At 47.8% G+C, this 7114-nt stretch overlaps 1 pseudogene; it reads left to right on the top strand.

Annotated features, from left to right (window-relative positions):
* Positions 1-250: 250 nt before the first annotated feature.
* LOC101581301 lies at positions 251-1588 on the top strand (annotated as a pseudogene).
* The last annotated feature ends 5526 nt before the right edge of the window (positions 1589-7114 follow it).

The following is a 7114-nucleotide window of genomic DNA, read 5'->3' as shown; positions in this document are numbered from 1 at the left end:
CATGTGCACAGGCTGCTGCCGCCTCAGGACAACTGAGGCAGCTCCCTCAGTTCACTTCCCCCTTATGCTGCAGCACAGGCCCTAATAAAGCCTTCTCCTGCATGGTCTTACAAATTAACTGAGTTCTGGTGGTCGCTTACTGTCTCATTATAACTGCTTGAGGGAAGAAAGAGGAAAATTCCCTGGTATTTTTAGAGCCACGTCAAAATTCTGTTGAGCCAAGCAGGCCATGAAGAGCCCAACAGTCACCATGATGCTGAGCACAGAAGGCAGGGAGGGGTTCATGGTGAAGGTCGGGGCCTACCCTGGTCCTGCTCAGCTGATGCACTTCTTCTCTGATTGCAAAATCCAGAATGGCACTTCAGGTATATGTTTCATCTACACCAGAGAAGGCAGACCAAGTGGTAAAGCATTGGTTGAACTTGAATCAGAAGCTGAAGTGAAATTGGCCTTGAAGAAGGACAGAGAAACCATGGGTCACAGATATGTCGAAGTCTTCAAGTCCAACCATGTGGAAACGGATTGGGTGTTGAAGCATGCAGGTCCAAATAGCCCTGATACTGCCAATGATGGTTTTGTCCGGCTTAGAGGACTCCCATTTGGCTATAGCAAAGAAGAGATTGTTCAATTCTTTTCAGGGTTGGAAACTGTACCAAATGGGATGACACTGCCAGTGGACTTTCAGGGAGCACAGTGGAGGCCTTTGTGCAGTTCGCTTCACAGGAGATAGCTGAAAAGGCCTTAAAGAAACATAAGGAAAGAATAGGGCACAGGTACATTGAAATATTCAAGAGTAGCAGAGCTGAAGTCCAAACCCACTATGATTCCCCCCGAAAGCTCATGGCTATGCAGCGTCCAGGTCTTTATGGTAGGTCTGGGGCTGGACAAGGATATAACAGCATTGGCAGAGGAACTGGGTTTGAAAGGATGAGGCGGGGTGCCAATGGTGGAGGCTATGGAGGCTATGATGACCGTAGTGGTTATAATCATGAGTATGGTTTTGGGTCTGATAGGTTTGGAAGAAAAATCAATTATTGTTTCTCAGGAATGTCTGATCATAGATATGGAGAGGGTGGATCTAGTTTCCAGAGCACCACAGGGCACTATGTACATATGAGGTGGTTACCTTACAGAACTGCTAAGAATGATACTTATAATTTTTTTCTCTCCTCTTAACCCCATGAGCGTACACATTGAAACTGGACCCGATGGCAGGGTTATTGGTGAGGCGGATGTTGAATTTGTGATTCATGAAGATGCAATGGCAGCTATGGCAAAAGATAAAGCTAATATGTAACACAGATACGTGGAGCGCTTCTTGAATTTTAATTGCAGGAACAAATGGAGGAGCTTATGACCACAGCTATGTAGAACTCTTTTTGAATTCTACAGCAGGGGCAAGTGCTGGTGCTTATGGCAGCTGAATGATGGGAGGGATGAGCTTATCTGACCAGCCTAGTTATGGGGTCCTGCCTGCCAGCAGCTGAGTAGCAGTCATGGAAGTGGTTATGGTGGTCACAGCAGTACGAGTGGATATGACCAAGTTCTGCAGGAAAACTCCAGTGACTATCAGTCAAACCTTGCTTAAGCTACAGAAGGAGCACTAAACAGCTACTATAGAAATAAAAGCTGTGCCTTGTGGGAGTTGGACAGAATGGGAGGGATGCCTAGTATATCTACTATGATTGGTAAATGGAAAATATAGTGGATTCTGATTGCTCTTGGTAATAACAAATTTCAGTGTTGACCATAACGTAAAACAATTTTCAGCTTTCAAGTTAGTTATATGTTGTAGGAGTGTATCCAAGTAGTAAGCATATTTAGGTTAAAGCAGTTTCACTCATGTTATACGTTGCTCTTATACCACAGTCCACTGAAAAACTTCAGATGCATATTGAGAAACATGCTGTTCTGTAAAACTCAAATATAGGAGCTCTGTCTATGATTCAAAGTGAAAACGTCTGGCATGTTTGTTAATTCTAGCTTTTTGGCTTAATATTCTGTAAGCCACATGAGCGTACACTTTTTTAAAAAAAAATCTGGGACAATTTTGAGATGTAATACTTTAGGAGTTTGGTCATGTCAGTTGTACGGAATTCTGAGGCTTTGATTTAAATCTTGTATTGCGATTTCCATTTAGATGTATCGTACTGAGTGAAACTTGTTAAATAAATCTTCCTTTTAAAAACTGAAAGAAAAAAAAACGTACTCATGATTCTTAGTGTGAGTGGAGCAACTCATGTTAAGAGTTGCTAACGCTAGGGCTTGCTAGCTCTGAACAGCTCAAAAGATCAGTACCAGACGCCAGCAGCAACTAATGGAGATCCATGACCACCAGCAACGGACCAGCAGAGGTTGTCAGGGACCTCAGAGTACCCCAGAGAGGCAACAGAAGCAGCTAGGAGGTCTCCAGAAAGTTGCCACAGGGAGGAGGAGCCTGGGCTCCTGAGGCGCTGATAGGAGGGGCTGGGGACTGCCAGGCGCTGAGGGCCGCTGGCACTCAGGCCAGAGCTGCCGATGGAGCTCGACTTCGCCGTTTGGTGATTTCCAGTTGAATTGAGCAAAAGAATTCTCTGCTGATCGGTGACAGAAGTGTGTGGAGGGGGTCCCAGGGTCCTGCCCTCTTAGGTCATCCAATTCCAGCATTATGACCTTTGGCTACTCCTGGAAAGTTGATGGAAGACATTCAAGAATTGTTGAGGTAGTAGGGGAGTCAAAGGTGACTCAGGGGCTAGGTAGACCTCACATCAGACTTGAAAAATAAGGTTCATTTCTTCAGGGCCCAAGCATTCTGCAGGTGACAGTGTTAGGCTAGAATTGCTATGCATGTTTTGTTTTCATTGGTTTTGTTTTTACTTTTTTGCTGAGAGAAATTATTCAGCTTTTCCCTTTTATAACGGTGACATTTGTGTGTTTTCTTCTAGGGAATTTTTTTGTTCTTTTTTTTTTACTGTGACAAACTATATATGTCATACAATTTGTCACAGACTATTTATAGGGCCATAGATTGGTGGCACTAAGTGTACAATCACCATGCAGCCATCACCCAATCTATCTCTGAAATGCTTTTTGTCTTCCCAAGCTAAAGCTCTGTCCCCGCATAGGGAAAACATGTAAATGTAGGCAAATAATATAATCAATACTGACGGGGTACAGGGCAGAGGAGGGCAGAGGCTGCATAGCGAGATGGTGGGAAAAGCTGGGCGTGCTCAGCACCCCCCTCCAACAGAACCCTCTCCACCACACCCCTGCACAATCACACCCTTCATAGGATCCTTAGGCACCTCCCTCCTTTCCTGTTTCACTAAGACGGTGTTAACTGAGGGAAAAGCCTTTCTTCCCTGCATGTTTTCGCCCTTATTTTCAAATCTGATGTGAGGTCTACCTAGCCCCTGAGTCACCTTTGACTCCCCTACTACCCCAACAATTCTTGAATGTCTTCCATCAACTTCCCAGGAGGAGTCAAGGTCATAATGTTGGACTTGGATGACTTAAGAGGGCAGGACCCTGGGGTCCCCTCCCCCTTCTGTCACCAATCAGCAGAGAATTCTTTTGCTCAGTTCAATTGGAAATCACCAATCAGCAGAGTCCATTAGCAGCTCTGGCCTGAGTGCCAGTGGCCCTGAGCGCCTGGCAGTCCCCAGCCCCTCCTATCAGCGCCTCAGGAGCCCAGGCTCCTCCTCCCTCTGGCAACATTCTGGAGACCTTCCAGAGGGCTGGCAATGCACAGAAGGGTGGTGGTCATTTTCCTCTCTGCTATCCAAATCTGGAAAGATCTCACTCCTTGGTTAAAGATCAAGTGTTTGCTTACAGACCTCAAACCTGTGGGAGACTTAGGCAAAGAGTGAATGGTCAAACTGTGGCAAAAATACACAGGCTCTATGAGAAATGAATAGTTCAACAAGAAGTTTAGGTTAGTGATGCACGTTGTGCCTGGCTATTGTCCTTCCCTTTTCCCCAAGAAAACTGCCTGGCCCACAGACATCTTCTTGCCCAAACTGTTTTCATTCTCCTCTTCACTCATACTGATATTCTAAATAAAAGCTCAAGAGTTCTCCGCTTTGGGCTTCTCTTGGGGGCTCCCTACTGCTGGGTGCTCTAGGTTGAGAAGGCCCCTCTGAGCCTTTCAGTGACCAAGCAAAGTCTTGTCTCTGAGTAATCACTCACCCTCTGTGTCCCCATGGCTGTGTAATGGAAGATACCCCAACCCCAGCCAGTATGCTTCAGTTTCTTAGCTGCCCAGGTAATAGTTCCTGATCCCATTCAGGTCGCTTCTCTTAGAATCAACTGGTCACTGCAATGCATTAGCTGGTCACTGTGAAGCACATGGTATCAACCCATTCCCCACTGACAGGCCATTCTGCCTCTGTACTTCCTGTTTATCCCCTGGAAGCCCTAGGCCACCAGAGATCAGGGCTGACATTTTGGGAGTGATCCCGATCAATGCTCATCAGCAGAAAATGAATCTGCCTCCAAATCCTGGGTATCGTGTTGGTGTTTCTGTTTGCTGTGGCCGTTCCACACTGTGCCTCAGGTCCAATGGGCTCTGTGGTACAGAAGAAGGGAGTGAAGGGAGCACGGATTTGACTTGCTCTGCACCTGCCTGCCTGTTTTCTGCTGGCCCCTAAGGAGCATCCTCTCCGCTGTCACTCAGGTTGGCGCGGCTGAATCCAACCCATGAGCCAGGGCTGACCAATCAGAGCAACCCATTGCCCACACTGACATGTGATTGGCTCAAGGAGGGGGCCTGTGTGACAGCAAAAACCACACAGGTGCCCAATACCCAACCTTACCTATCACTTGCCATAGGCATGGCCCTGCTGGATTCATTACCCTTCTGTAATCAGTGGCATTGCACCCTTCCCAGCCCATACACACACTGGGGACTGAATTCAGAGCCTTCACATTGAGCTACATCACCAACCCATTTTTTGCCTATCTGTCTCTTTCTATTCTGAGGTAGGGTCTTGGTAAATCAACTATATCAAGCCCAGGCTGGGCTTGATCTTTCGATCTTCCTGCCTCAGAGTTCTGGGATTATAGGCCACATGCCCTAACTGGTTAGCATTTTTATTTGGAAAACATGGCTATGTCCAAAAATCAGGACTCTGTATGGTATCCAGCTACAATTGCCATCAGGCTTGGCCTATATGTGACCACCATTCTAACTATGTGACTATTATTTGCTGACTCTTTAGAACAACCTGGGACAGGCATCCTAGGAGTAGTTTTCCAGATGAAGAAACCATGGCACAGAAGGGCAGAGCGACCTTCCCAAGGTTGCACGAGTGAGTACCCGAGCAGGGATTTGAACTTGGCAGGCTGGGCTGGGACTGTCCCAGGTGCCGCTCAACCTGGTTCTGAGGGCTGCTCATGTGAACCCTTGCTTTCTCTGGGGCTAGCACTGCATTTTTCTCTTTCAAAATTAGCTCCTGCCATTATCAGATGCTAAGCAAGTTCTCTCAAATAGAACGCCTTTGATCTTCGTTTTCTGGAATCCTCTGAGGGACTTGGAGTCCTCCTCCACCAGGTCCAGGGCCTGTTGTAGGGAACCTCCAGCAACCCAGATCCTCGCTCCCCTGTTCTGTTATCTGCCTCATGGAGTGGGTTTGAAGCCCCCAAGATAAAGTCTACCCTCTGTGGGAAATAGAAGGAGGAAAAAAAATCTCAGCCTTGTGAAAGTAAAACTTCCAGCCATGGGGCCTTTGAGGCCAGAGACAGGGAAACACAGGTCCCAGAAGAGGACTGGGGCTTCTGAGCAGCATTACCTCTGCCTGCACACACTGACTCATCTGGGCGTGGAGCACTGTCTGTTAATGTTTCGTGATTGCCAACACCAGGCTGCTTTCTGAGGCATGAACCTGGCCGGCGAAGCACTCAGGTGTGCCTATATCCCACCTGCATCTCCCTCTCCCAACACCTGGGATTCTGGGCGAAAACTGCCCTAACACAGGTGCCTCCTCACCCCATCCCTGCTCCACAGGCACTTTCCTGGTTTATCTAGCACCTGGGCTAAGCCACAGGGTCTCAATTGGCGCCTGAAGGTGCAGGGCACTGTGCAAGGGAGCAGAGGTGAGCAATGAGGAGAGCGGGGATGGGGCTGAGGTCAGTGTGGCAAGGCCTTAGGCACCGCGGCGCTGGCAAGGAGAGTTCAAGGGCAACAAGAAGACCCTTCTCTTCATAATGAGAACACGAAAGTCACTAGACTTACCCAAGGTTATAGGAATCTGATATTTTCTTCCATTACAAATGGTCCTTGATGAATTACTGGATAGGTCAAGGTGGATTAGCCTAACAAAGATGGGTTGTTTCAGGACATAGTCGAGCACGGGTACCAATTTTCCTTTCAAGATTCTAGACCAGAAAAAATCTGGGGTTCAGCAGGAACTGTGTATGGCCCAGCCCATCTGGTGTGATTTTCCTTGGAAATAGAGCCTCCAGTTTTGAACCCCATGTGGCTTCGTAGACATTTTGAGAGTTGGGCGAATACTTCACAGCTTGCATTTTAAGTGCTTCATGATCACTGACCAATCCTGTGCTCAAACCCCACAGCCCAGCTGGCCACGAGCTCTCCTTGAGGTTCCAGCCTCTTGCTACTTCACGGACCTGCAGCTGGCTGTCCCAACTCCCAACCTTTGCCCTTGTAGTGAGTGTTGCCTGGGTTAACCTCACCTGCTCCTCCTCTTCTGAATTTTACCACACTTTATAGTCCAGTTTCAGCTTCTACTTCCATTGTCATTTCTTGAATATTCCTTGCAGGATGTCTCAATGCTGAGTCCTGTGGCTCCTTCATTGATGTACATGCGCAAGGATCCCTGCCACAGGACAGCAAGGTCCCTCAGGCGAGTGCTGGGTCCCCTTGGCTTCCTTCTGTGCAGCACAGGCTTTGGTTGGAGAAGTGTTTGCCAGTCTGACAGTTCTGGAGAGTCCTCGGTGACCCTGGCTGGGTCCTGCCACCAGATTGCACTGAGGTGAATGTGAGACGTGAATCAAATTCACCTTAATGAAAGCAGGTCGGGGACTCCCTTGGAGGGCTAAATGTGACAGAGTATACCCACTTTCACACAGTCTTCCATGGCCCAGTAAGTTTGTCTGCCTCCCCAGCCAGACCCAA

Source organism: Octodon degus, unplaced genomic scaffold, assembly GCF_000260255.1.
Source record: "Octodon degus isolate 3935 unplaced genomic scaffold, OctDeg1.0 scaffold00077, whole genome shotgun sequence".
NCBI classification, from domain to species: domain Eukaryota; kingdom Metazoa; phylum Chordata; class Mammalia; order Rodentia; family Octodontidae; genus Octodon; species Octodon degus.
Note: the sequence above shows the minus strand (reverse complement) of the source record. Positions and strands in the feature narration are given on the sequence as shown.